Source organism: Canis aureus, chromosome 8, assembly GCF_053574225.1.
Source record: "Canis aureus isolate CA01 chromosome 8, VMU_Caureus_v.1.0, whole genome shotgun sequence".
In the NCBI taxonomy this organism is placed as follows: Eukaryota; Metazoa; Chordata; class Mammalia; order Carnivora; family Canidae; genus Canis; species Canis aureus.
In genome coordinates, this window is record NC_135618.1 from 18,807,429 (window position 1) to 18,821,117 (window position 13,689).

Below are 13,689 nucleotides of genomic sequence, written 5' to 3' on the forward strand. Positions count from 1 at the left end.
CAGTGTTGGGGACTGTGCGGATGGGGTTGCTCGTAGTAGAGGCCCCCCCCCCCCCCCCCCAGCACCCAGGGCAGGCGGCTGCGTGCGCGCTTCCTTCCTCGGAGGCAGCCGGCACCACACGAGTGATCTCCCATCCCGGGCGCCTCCAGTTGCCGAGCGGAGTGGATGTGCTGGGATGTGGCTGTTCACTCTACAATTTTGCATAAATCCAGCCTCCACTCCCCTGGAAAGGCTCGGTCCCCGTCTTCACACCTTCCCCGCGGCGATTCTGTTCCCGGGCGGGGGCGGGGAGGAGAGGAAAGGACGACACGAGGCCGAGTCGGGGAGGAAGCGCGCGGTCCCTCGACTCGGTACAGTCGGGAGGGGAGGGCGCGGCGGGGCTGGAAACGGAAGGGCTGCGAGGCCTCCGCGGGGGGGGGGGGGGGGGGGGGGGGGGCTGCTGGGGCGGCGGGCGGGGGCGGGGGCGGCCGGAGTTATGCAACCCGGAGCCCCCCGTGCTCGCTGCCGGGGCTGCGCCCTGCACTCCGCCGACCTCGGGTCTCTCGCTTTCTCTCCCCTGTGCCTTCAAACAGGAAGTGCACGGCCGCCTGTAACGTGCCGCCGGTCCCGGGATGGAGGAGTGAGGTCCCCGCCGCCGCCGCCGCCGGGTCCTGCCTGCGGAGCGCCCCTCCCTGCTGAAGCCGAGTCCCCGGAGAGCGCCCTGAGGGAGCAGGGTGGCCGCCGGGTCCAGGTGCGTGGGGTCCGCCCGCGAGCATGCGGGCCGGGGGTGCCCGGGGGGCCGGGGGTGCCGCGCAGCCAGCCGTCCAGCCCCGCGCAGGGGTCTCCGCAGGGGTGGGGAGGGGAGGGGAGCAGGGGAGGGGAGGGGAGGGGGCGGCCGCCGGGACCTGCCCCCCTCGCTCGTGCAGCCGGGGAGCCCTCCCCGAGCTCCCGGCTGCCCTCGCCGCCCTCCCCGCCGCCGCCGCCGCCTCCTCCCCCCTCCCCCTCCTCCTCCTCCGCGGAAGGAAAAGTGGTGCCTGCAAGTGGGGACCCAGGGGGAGACAGAGGGGAAGGGGAGCGACAGTCTCGGTGCCCGGGCTCGGAAATTGCACCCCTGCAGCACAGCCCCACTCTGTTGGCTGCTTCTTCTAATTCTTTTTTTTTTTTTTTTTTTTTTGGAGGGAGGGGGCGATGAGGGGGGAACCAGACTTCCAGGAACGGAGGGAATTAAGGGAATTAGTGATGCCGCGGCGCGCTGGAAAGGGCAGCCGGTGCCGAGGTGTTTAGTCTGGTGTCTGGCTTGTTGGAGCTCCGGTTGCGGCTTCTCAGCCGGGCCGTGCTCAGACAGGAGGTGTATTAAAGGTAGGAGCCAGACATCTTTATTCATCATATTCCGTTTCCCATCAGAGCAAAGCGCAGAGTGACTTTTCCCGGAGTCCCCGGGTAGACCGTTCGCGTTCGCGTTCGCGTGCGCGGGCATCTGGGCCGCTCCGGCTCCCAGGTGGGGAGGACACTGCTGGGGACCCGACGGGTGTGAGGCGCGGCCCGTGCGGCTTGGTTTCCCCGGCAGCTCCGGTCTCCGCAGCCCAAGTCAGATGGACTTCTCCCCTAATGAAAGCCTGGCCTTGTTTCTCTGCCTATATTTATCCACCTGGTGAAACTCCCGTCTGGTGGAGGGTCACCAAGGGAGGTTGGACGGTTGAGAAGAATCAGCTCCAGGGGAAGACTGGCCTCAAATGCAGTGTTTGAACAGTGTGAAAGCTCCTCTTGCTCTTTTATTTTGGAAGAAGGGATGCGAACAAATGGGGGGGGGGGAAAGCGGGATGCTGCGAGGAAGGGTCCCTTTCCGCAGAGGGAATATGCGGAATGCAGCCACCCTGTGCGGTTAGCTCCCTCACCTTACTGGGTGGCCAGGCCTCATCCCGAAGCGGGATCCGTTGTAGATTTAAATTTATGATGTCAGATGCAGGCTACGTGATTCTAACGTGTGCTTTTTTGGTTTTTTTTTTTTTTTTTTTTTTTTTTTTTGCTTTTTGTAATAAAATATATTTCCTACCTAATTTTGCTTTGAAAGGAAAATCTTTTGTAGTCAGATAGCCTAATGAATTTGTACTGCCCTCTCCCTCTCTTCCCCGCCCCCCTCCATCAGTAGTGGTTTGAATTCCGTGATCCCATTATTCCAATAGTCCTTCAGAACTTAGTCTCTTTTAAAAGGCAGCTGCTTTAAGCATTGCGATAATATCGATAATTGCCATAATTGTGTTAGCAGTAAATAGCCAAGATACACTATAAGAACTGAGCAATTAATTTCCTCTTTTTCTAGATAGATGGACGTGGACTTCTTAAATTTGAATTTCATTGTGATACGTCTGTGTTTATGCCTCTTCTCTTGCCAAACATATGACAAGATTAAAAGTGAACACAATTTGTCAGTGAGAGAGACTCTTGAAAGACCTGTATAACCATAGTACTTTGCCTCCCTTTTTATACCGGAGTATACCCTTGGCACCCTGGTTCATTAATTTACTTGAGGACTTACTTCAGCATCAGTCATTCTGCTTCAGCAGCCTTTGTGACTCTCCAAATGTGTACCCTGTATAGAAACAGGATTTATTCCCACCCTGGCCGAATTTCATAATTATTAAGTAATAACCCAGGAATAATGATAACTGATCTTAGGATCCGCATTTTCTGTTTACAGAGCACATTTGCTAGATCTCATTTATAATTTGTTATTCCCTTTAATAGTCTGGTGAAATAGAACTCATTTATTCCATTTTATGGAGAGAAGAAACTGAGGCTTATGAAATGTGACTTGTCAGTGGTCATATTGGTAAATGAAGATGCTCGGACTTCAACAGTCTTTTGATTTGCAGTCCTTGGCTCTTCTGTAATCTGAAAAGTTGCAACCTGAGGAAGAGATGGCAGTGCTGATTCAGGGGTCTTTTGCCATTCCAAGAGAGCTAACACTGACTTGAGGCTACTACATCTTCCCATCTTTTCCCACTCTCTCCACCTAGAGGTCAGAGGTTTCTTTGTGGTGATTTCCACCCCCTCCTCCACATTTGTAATTTACACTTCCTCTGTATTAGTGACTAGATTTAGCTGTGTTTGCATCAGTGTGATTTATTTTCCGCTGCCAAAATTCCAATGACATATTTTAATTTATAGATACCTTGTATCAGGTGTTAGTGAACAGTATCTTTTTGAAGGGTCAGATTGGCATATTGTATCTTTTTAGAATAAAAAAGGTAGTACTTCTGGTTCACCCCTAGAACACTTTATGTCCCAGGAAAGAAATAATATATTAAAAAATGATGTGTGTGACTCTGTAGAGCCCACTACCATACATACCATACCACCACCATAATAGCCCTCCAGCTTCCCTATTCCAGTTCGGGATACCCACTAACAAGGTCATATTACAGAGGCACCAGGCTGGCTCATTGGGTAGGGCATGATCTCAGGGTTGTGAATTCGAGTTCCATGTTGGGCATAGAGATTACTTTAAAAAAAGAAAGAAAGAAAAGGTCATGTTATAGAAAGAAATCGGAAAACCCATATACACCTTATAGATTAAGTATTTTTGTAATATTCCCTTGATGGAAGTAAGTTTATTTTTCTTATCTTTGCAATGCTTAAAGTTAAGCCTCTCTTTAGCTAATATCTTATGTTGCATTGAGAATATAAATTAAAATGGGGAATATATTTTCACTGGGAAATGCTGGATAAAGGATTTATTTTCTCTGCAACAGTTGGAATATCTGTCATGATCTATAACTTCTCCTCCTTAGAATTGTGTCAGAGTATCAGGAGAAGGGGAGAAGATGGGGGAGGAAAGAGATAAAGTGAGTGATTTTTGTTTTATAAGTGAGGAATGAAGTATGTATGTTTTCTTAATACACCATGCACAGCCATTTCTGTTTGGGACAGTTACAGTGGCTTGTGAATAGGAATTAAAGCATAACATGCTTTGATGTTAAATGCCAAGGAAAAGTTTATGACCAAGAGAGGACTAGGGGTGGAGATAAATGTGTTAGGATTTTCATTCATTTTTTTTTTCATGTCTAGTATAAAATAAAAATTGTCTTTTATTGAAAATTGTAACCTTTAGAGCAGCATTTCTCAACCCTTACAAAAATTGGGAAGCTTTTATTAATACTTAAAGATTTCAAAGACTTTGACATGCTTAGAGTTTTACTTCTTGTTTCTGATGATTGCTAATATTTTGTGACACAGGTACTATTTAATATCATTCAACTGAGTACATATTGTAAATAATGACCACATTATTATAACAGCATCTTCCTGTTTCTATAAAGTAGTAGTATATATGCTCACTTCCGCCAGGACCCTGAAGTCCGTAGGTTTGGAAATCAGGGCTGAAGTAAACAACTGTTCCAGGCTGGAAATGCTGAGGTGGTAATTTAAATGTATAGTACGCTCACCATCAGATTATCAAGATTCACAGGTAGAGATTTTTCCCCTTTGGTGTCCATTAAATAGATGATGTGTAACGTCCTGACTTTGGATCTGATTTTGTTTCAAGGTTAATTGTTTTCCATTGTCTGCTTTGAGGTCTTAGAATTACTCCATTGCAGATAACTGCAAGTCTTCTAAGAACATTTTGCCTACATTACTTCTATGAATGCCCCTTCCTTAATGTTTGTTGAGTCAGGACTCTTGACACCAGTTGCATAATCACCACTATCTTAAGTACACCCAGCAGCAGCCTTATATTCATTTCCCAGAAGCTAAAAGAAGCTTCCTCCCAACCGTAACCTTTACCATTTTTGATAAGTATGTAGAAAGATATATTATTTATCTCTATTCTGTAGTGGGAAAAAAAGTCCTATAAATTCTTATTGAATCAGCCTCTTTGGTTTCCATGCCTGTTGCTATAGTTTTGGTAGTTTTGGTATTCTGTTTAAGACAGGGGAGGCTGAGCACCAAAATCTCTTAGGGTTAGTGCATGGTTTTTTTTTTTTTTTTTTTTTAAGATTTTATTTATTTATTCATGAGAGACACACAGAGAGAGGGGCAGAGACTTAAGCAGAGGTAGAAGCAGGCTCCCTGTAGGGAGCCTGATGAGGAACTCGATCCCAGGACCCTGGGATCACGACCCAAGCCAAAGGCAGACACTCAACCCCTGAGCCACCCAAGGGTTCCAGGGTTACTCTTAAAAAAAAAAAAAAAAAAAAGAAAGAAAGAAAGAAAAAGTCACTTCCTATTTATTGAACACCTCATGTGAGTCAGACACTTTACTTGGATTATCTCTAATCCTCCCAGTGTTGTGCAGGGTGAGTAACATCCCTGTTTTATAAGTGAAGAAACTGAGGTGGGCAGAGATTGTAACTTATCCAGTGTACAGAAACTAGCTAAGGCCTGGACTGTTTTTGATTCCCCATGCTCAAACACTCCCTCCTGTATATCTGCTTTTTTGTCTGTCCTTAACCTCACTGGGGAAAAGAAATGATAGAACTCTGTTTAGTCTTACCTTTCACTTTATCTTTTCAGTAAGGGTTAAGTTATACCCATAGAGAATATGTGTTAGGAAAGAGGGACATAGGGGATCCCGGGGTGGCCCAGCGGTTTAGTGCCTGCCTTCAGCCCAGGGCGTGATCTTGGAGTCTCGGGATCGAATTCCACGTCAGGCCCCCTGTATGGAGTCTGCTTCTCCCTCTGCCTGTGTCTCTGCCTCTCTCTGTGTCTCTCATGAATAAATAAATAAAATCTTAAAAAGGGGGGGGGGAGAGGGACATCATGGTATGAGTCAACATTTTTAGAAATTTTATAAAAAACATTTTATAAATATTTTTGGCTTTCATGTAATATGTATGCTTTTTTTCCCCCTAAGGAGCCTAGATATATTGAATCTGTTGGTGATAGTTTCTTGAGGCAATATTGCCCATAAGCAGCATTGCTGGATCTTAGGTTCTAAGTGTACTGATTTTCCTAGGAGCTCTACAGGTTGTTGTCTTAGTGAACAGTATCTCCACTAGTACTGCATGATGATTTCTTTTTTTCTTAACAAATTTCCTGATTTTTGCCAATCTGATGGATGTTACTTGTACTTCATAGTTTAATTTTGCCTTTTTATGATGACAAGTGAGGTTGAGCATCTCTTCAATTTACTTAATTCAGTTTCCCTTTTCTGTGAATCGGGTCTCTTCCCTCTTTCTGGCCAGAAGTTCCTTGAAAGCGTTCTTCTGACATTTCTGTATATTCTAGAAACTAAACCCTTCTTAGCTTTAGGTATTGTGAACACTTTCTCCCAATATGTCACTTGCCTACTAACTGTGGTGACTTTCATCAACAATATAATTTTTAATTTTAATGTAGGTGAATCCCATTGGTTTTTGATATTATTGTGGTCTGTGCATTGAGTTACTTCAGGAATCCTTCCCTATTCTAGGCTTAGAGTTTAGTCTTTCCTCACTTTATTAATTTTATAGCTTTACTCTTGCGTTTTATTTGGAATTGAAGCTATGAGGTAGAAACGCATTTTTACTTTTAAAAAACTGTTCATGGGCAGCCCTGGTGGTGCAGCGGTTTAGCGCCGCCTGCAGCCCAGGGCATGATCCTGGAGACCCTGGATCGAGTCCCACATCGGGCTCTCTGCATGGAGCCTGCTTCTCCCTCTGCCTGTGTCTCTGCCTCTCTCTCTCTGTGTCTCTATGAATAAATAAATAAAATCTTTAAAAAAATTTAAAAAAAACTGGTCATATTGTTGGCCAGTTTCACCAATACTATTTATGAAATAATCCTCTTTCTCTACTTCTAGTATGTAAGTATACATTTATATAGATCTCTTTCTGAGAACTCTTGTTTGTTTAGGTGGCTTATTTGTGTGCTCCTGGGTCATTAATACACTTTTTAAATTACTGTGGCTTTAGGGGTGCCTGGATGGCTCAGTCAATTAAGCATCTGCCTTTGGCTCAGGTTGTGATCTCGAGGTCCTGAGATGGAGCCCCCATGTCAGGCTCCTTGCTCAGCTGGGAGTGGGCTTCTCCCTTTCCTTCTATCCTGCCCTTGCTCACACGCTCTCTTTCTCTCTCTCAAATAAATAATATCTTTAAGAAAAATAAAGTACTATGGCTTTGAAATATGTCTTGATACATATGCATTTATATAACTTGATCTTATTGCCAAGATTAATATAAATTTGAAAGTTTAAAAATAGATTGTGTTAGGTAGATTTCTTGCTGTTACTTGCATGTTCGTTAGCTCTTTACACCTGCAAACATTTTCTAGAAATGTGTTTACTTCACTAGGAACATTCTGTATTTATGTAATAACATATTTTAATTTTAACATCTCTAGTATTACATTTCCTTCTCAGTTTTCTTTATTTCTTCATTTTTAGCAATATGGCTCCCTCCACACTTGGTCATCTCTGTAGGGCAGGGGGGTATCTCACTTCAAAGGCTTCTCTCTATTCAGTGCTCTGCATGTGCTTATAGAGCTAGGATGTGCGTTCCTGGTATGGCTTTTGAATGAATGTTTTATGAGTTGTGATGCTGTAACACATGGCTGAACAGCCTTGAAAGCCTGTTAATTATAGATGTCTCTTTATTATTGGGAAAACATGGCCAATTTTGGCTTGGTTTTCTCCAATTCTCCAAGTTCACTTCTCTCCACTCTCTTCTCAGTTCACTTGGTCTCATTCCACCCTGAATGCTGGATCACTTGGTTCGATAAACAGGCATTTGTATGCCTACGCAAAATAATAGTGTCTTTTTTCCATAGTTGATAAAATGGCAGGAAACCATGTTGTATATAACATGGCTTATTATTATAAATAAATTTGAAATTACTGTGGGGGACAAACTGTGGTCTCAAAATAGATATTGCATGACATGGTTGTCTGGACCAAAGATGCTCCCCATGGCCATTAGTTGTAGCATTGTATGGATGATAGGCTATATTTTAATTTTCTTTCATCCGGAGATCTTAAGGTGTTTTATGTATGTAGGGGAGGGTTGCAGTCTAACTACTGAAATTTAGTAAGCTTCCACAAAGTCCAATAAAAGTATAATGTAGAATGTTTAAAGTCTAAAACCTGTTTAGACAGCTAAGACCATGTCCTTGGGCTGTTAGAGTTGTTCTCCCAGTATGCTTTAAACAGGATTTATTAGGTATTCACCTAAGTTCGATTATAACAACCCCAGCTACTGACCTGATTGAACTTATATACTCAGGAGAGGTCTTCATCAGTGCTGACATTTTCCATTTCTCATTCAGGTTCCTTTATGCTCACCTCACCAGCTGTCAGATCCACCTGTCTTACCAGCCTCCTCTCTTACTCAGTTATTCTAATATAATTGACAGCAAAGCTACTTCATCCATTCGACAGACATTTGCTGGGCTCCAAACTACTAACTCTTAGTTCCCTTATCTCTCTTCCTCCTACCTGTTGTGTACCAGTCATTGTGCTAAGTTCTGAAGATACACTGTGAATATGACACAGTGCCTGACCTCAGAAGATAGACACATAAATCATTAACTGAGACTTAGAATGTGAGGCACTCTACAGCAACATGTTGTGATAAATAATAATAGAGAGTGAGATGTAAAGGAGGCAGTGATTTGTTCTTTCTTGTCCATGAGGAAAGAATTCATGAAGGAGGTGATTTTGGTGATTATTAGAGAGATGGGATTATTTACTAGGCTGAGCAGGAGAGAAAAAAACAGAAAAAAGAGCCCAGGTTCAGAGCCCAGAAGAGCTCAGTGCATGAGGAACAGGGTGTGAGTGACTGGTGCAGAGAGGTCGTGGTGCAGAGGGAGGAAGGGGCGCTGCATCTTAGTCTAGGTTCTTGATCCAGCCATGTCTAGGGCCACACCTGCTATTTCTGGAAGTGTGGGTTTTTTTCCTGATAGCATTGTGAAATCACCAGAGGTGAAATAAATGTTTAAACCATGGTCTTAAGGTATATGGAAAGGAAGCAGGGAGAAGTCTGGTGGCTATTAAAACGATCCAGATAGAAAGTGAGGACTCAAAGTATGGTGACAATGGTGGGGGAGGAAAAGAGAAAATGGGTTTGAGACTCATTTAGGAGAGAGAATTGGTTACTGACTGAATGGGAAGTGGGAGGGGAAGAAGAAGACATAGGAAAGAGGACTCTTGATGTTTCTGGAAGATTCACTGTCTGAAGGTGACATTAGTCAGAATGGAAAATATGAGAGGAGCCTTTTGGAGAGAGAGCAATGAGATCAGTGTAAACTTAAGTTGGGGTGCCCCTGGGACACTGAGTTGATCTTGAGAGGCCTTGCCCCCAGGGAGAAGTCAGGGTCGAAGATGTGTTTTGAGGAGTGACTGGAATGGCTGGTTGTTGCCATGAATGTAGCTGAGACCACCCACGGATGGCCCCAGTGACCAAAGACCCAGCAGACTAGAGGAGAAAGAAGGATCAGGAAAAGATACAAACAAAACTAGTGGGACTGTTGATCACTAGGGTTTTTGTTTTGTTTCAATATATTGTCATACAGTCCTTTGGGCAATATCCCCTGAAGCAATTATTGTTATTTGGCTTTTACAGATAAGCTCTCTAAAGCCCCGGTAAGCAAAGCCACCTAGGTGGTAAATAGGGAAAAGCTCTCGGGTCTGTCAGAGGCCACAGGAAGGTCAGGTAGAGCAGAGATTGGGAGTGGGAGCCTGTAGTTGGTATTCAGTAGTCAGAAGAGTTCTTAAATCTAAGTCTGCATGGTCGCAGGTGAGCAAAGAGTAGGTGTTGAGAACGGGAGCACCAATTGGAGTGTGTATATGTCCACGTCTGTCCACGAAGGAATATTTTTGGGTGTGCAGGCATGTCTCGGAGTTGTATCTTGTTTGAGAATAGTGGAGAGGGAGTGACTAAAGGTAGGAGAGAGGATAATTGATGCAGGAAGGCTCCAGGAAAAAACAAAAACAAAAAAAAACCCCAAAACAGTTCTGGTCAAGATCTGGAGTGCAAGCACGGTCAAAGGAGGTATCTTGAGAGGGAACAGGGACATTGATTCCTTTGGGGCAGGAGAGGAAGAGAAGGTGTGGGTGCCTGTAGAGGAGTGTGCGGGCGGAGAAGGAAGGGAGGAAGTTCATTCCTGAAGGCTTGGGTTTTCTCAGTAAAGAAGGAGCCTTTGGAATCCGCTGGGAGTGAAGGGGCCTTGGGGAGACCGTTGAGAGTTAGTAACCGCAGACTTGGAGAAGGGACTCACTGATTGAGGCAGGACGCATCGTGGTTGGGGATCATCGAGGGCCCATTCGGGGCTTTGTCGGCCGCCAGTCGGTGCTGATGGTGGGAGCTTTCCCTGGTGACAGAGAACAAGGGATATCCTGAACGGCCTTTTGAAATAAAACACAAAGGCCTCGCCTGAAATGTCAGGTTTGGATGGTGATTTCAGGACACTTAAAGATGCCGGGAAGGGAGGAGGAGTGAAGAGATTGGACGAGATTGGACGTCAGCGGAGGCCAGTCCTGGTCCGAGTTCTCCATTAAGGGGAGAGGGCCTTGGGGATCAGCTGATCTCACGGGGCCCCACGGTCCTCCCCTTTCGGTCCTCGAGTGTCCTGTGTGCTCGGAGCGGCCGCGAGGCTTGCTCACTAGTAGAGCTCAGTGAGCGGACCCGGGAGGGACAGTCGCGGCCTTCCTGCCACTGACCGTTCATGGGCTGCGCTGATGGCAGCTCACCCAGCGCCTCTGGGGAGGCGACAGCACGAGGCCAGGCCAGCTGTCACGAGCGCGCCAGCGGCCGCTGCCAGACTGCACCTGGTAGCACGTCGGAAAAGGGGAGCCGGAGCAGGCTGTGGCGGGGCGTGCGGGGCGTGCGGGGCGCTGACGGGGTGGGTTCGCCGTGGGCGCGCCAAGGCTCCCCGAGACTCCCAGGCCGTCTCGAGGGCGGTGCGCTTGGCATCTGTCATCCGAGCCATTCCTTTCCCTTGTAGGACTGCGTTTTGTTTCCACTGGGTTTACGGCTCCCTCCTCCTCAGATACGTCGCATTGTAGAAGAGAATTCAACAGTTGGAGGAAGGCTAAGCATCATTTCTAGCATCTTACGTCAAAAGGCTTTTCTCCTTTCCATCTCCTTCCCTACACCTCGATTTCTTTGCTGGTCGAGCAGCCAGAAACAGTTTGGAGCATTTCATCATTTAAGGCCCAGTAGGGTATGTTCTTCCTCCGGAAGGTTTACTTTTCAAAGCCATTTAAACTGTCTGTGCCTCCTGTTGAGAACGTGGATGTCCTCTTAAAGCCCCAGAGGTGTGGCTGGCATTAAAAAAATGAATCCAGATCAGGTGAGTGGCTCTAGAGATTATTGTTAATAATTTAATGAGCCTAAACAGGTAATAGGACACCCTTTTAGAAAAGTAAACCCTTCATCTTTCTCTGTGCTGTTATATATTTGAGAGAAACTTGGGCATTTCCTTTTTTCCTCATTAAGCTCTTACACAACTTAATGCTTGGAAAATTCTTCACAGGAAGAAAACAGGGTGTAACAGTTTGCGTGAGACCTTTTTTTTTTTTTTTTTTTAATTCACCCTTTTAGCTTAAGTCTGAGAATAGTATTCTCTCTCCACCCCACTGCTCTAGTTTCTCTCCGAAAGCCTAAACTTCTCCATATAATTAAATATTCTTCAAAGTGAAACATAGTTAAAAAAAAATTAAAGCCATTTAAATGTGAAGTTAAAACATAGTCTATAAATGTGTTCTTCCATTTCCTGAGAAACAACAGGAAGGATTTGCTTTCTCAAAATAAACTAAGTAGCCTGACTGTGAACTTAGAGTAGTAGAGATCAAAGATTCCAGGATCATCACACAATGGGAAAAGTTTCAGTCATTTTTTTCCGACCTCGGAAAATCAAATCGAATGCTTTTTTCACTTTTAACATGAGGAGCTGGGGTATGTATGTGAAATCCACAAACACGCATTTAGCATATGTGAAATCGTCATGGTCTAACCGCTAATACATCTAGGAGGTTCCACTTCCAAGATGTATTTGATTAGTATGGGCATGCTAGACATGCAAGGATCAAGATGCCTTTTTTGGATATTCAATTCAGGAAGACTAGATGAAGACCAACATATAGCATTTCAACTGAAATATTCCAGATCAGTGAATTATTTCATAACTTTGCTAGTAAGAAAAGTTTAACAGCTCATGTTGGTCATTGAACTACATGGAAAAAGGAATCTGCTACAGTCACTATATATCATACACACACATCCTTGGATAGGAATAAAAACATTTATTAATATTTCTCTACATCTAGAAACAAGAAGTGAGAGCTCATCTTAAAGAAAGGAAATCAGCTGTGTTATGGTCAGCAGATTTTTGTTTGTGAGATATAAGCAAGATTAGGGAGAAATGTGGGCCTTAAGTGTTCAGTGATCATTAATTTGTGAGTTCAAATAATATGCAATTCTGTATTCCTCAAATAGTATAAATAAGTCAACATTTTGAAATATTGGGCATCGTTTATATGTATTAGGGAAATTATATATATATTGAGAACTTTACAGAATTTCTCAATAGATTGAGTTTTGTTTTGTTTTGTTTTAAGATTTTACTTATTTATTCGTGAGAGACACAGAGTGAGGGGCAGAGACATAGGCAGAGGGAGAAGCAGGCTCCCTGTGGGGAACCAGATGTAAGACTCGATCCTAGGATTCTGGGATCATGCCCTGAGTCAAAGGCAGACGCTCAACTACTGAGCCACCCAGGTGTCCCAATCAGTTTTTTTTTTCTGTGCTTATCTTCAAAACAAGGTAGAAAACATCTCAGAGCACCATACAGCTTTGATCTCAGTTTCTTTCTTACTTTGTTTTTAACCTAAGTCTATGTTTACAGTGGGTCTCTCATAGACCATGTATATTTGTTTTGTTTTGTTTTATCTTTAATGACCATGTGTATTTGGATCTCTTTTTTAAAATCTAATCTGTTAAGCTGTATCTTTTAATTGGTGTATTGACACGAGTCCCATTTGAAGTAATTATTGATATAGTCACCTTAGTATCTACTATGTTTGTAACTATTTTCTATTTGTTTCTCCCCACCCCCTTTTTAAAAGATTTTATTTATTTATTTGAGAGAGAAAGAAAGAGAGAGAGAGAGAGCACAAGCATGGAAGAAAGGGAGAAGCAGGCTCCTGCTGAGCAGGGAGCCCAACATGGGGCTCGATCCCACAATCCTGGGATCATGACCTGAGCTGAAGGTGGACGTTGAACTGAGTCACTCAGGTGCCCCTTCTTCTCTTCCTTCTGTGGTGTTTTTTTTTTTTTTTTTTTTTTTTTTTTTAAGATTTCTTTCTGGGAGAGAGAGAGCATGTGTGTGCCCTTGCATTCACAGGGCAAGGTGGGGCAGAGAGCAAGGGAGAGAATCCTCAGACTCCATGTTGAGCACAGAGCCTGATGTAGGGCTTAGTCTCAGGACCCTGAGATCATGACCTGAGCCAAAGTCAAGAGTAAGTCACTCAACTGACTGAGCCAGCCAGGCACCCCTTCTTCTATGGTTTTTAAGTGAACATTTTATAGGATTCTGTTCTATCTCCTCTCTAAGCATATCTTTTAAACTTTTTGCAGAATTTTTTTTAGTGGTTACCCTAGAGTTTACAATTGATTTTACTTTCTGAAGAAAAAAAAAAGCAATAACATGGTTGTGTGCATATGGAGTGGAAATAATTTTGGAAGGATATGTATTAAGACATTGAGTAGTTAATCTCTGGGTGGAAAGATTATAGAC

General features: G+C 44.3%; 1 protein-coding gene across 8 annotated transcripts in view; it reads left to right on the plus strand.

The window, feature by feature from the left end:
* LRRC8D (leucine rich repeat containing 8 VRAC subunit D) overlaps positions 1 to 13,689 on the plus strand; it is a 113,447-nt gene that overhangs the window by 20,460 nt on the left and 79,298 nt on the right. For 4 of the 8 annotated variants that reach the window (XM_077905351.1, XM_077905346.1, XM_077905348.1 and 1 more), the window contains one exon: positions 573 to 730. The exons of 2 other annotated variants lie outside the window; for them this stretch is intronic. The gene's annotated coding sequence lies outside the window, so the exon portion shown is untranslated. Of the gene's footprint in view, positions 1 to 196; positions 351 to 472; positions 731 to 13,689 lie in introns of those variants that run through there. 2 more of the 8 variants (XM_077905352.1, XM_077905349.1) reach the window with 2 other exon arrangements.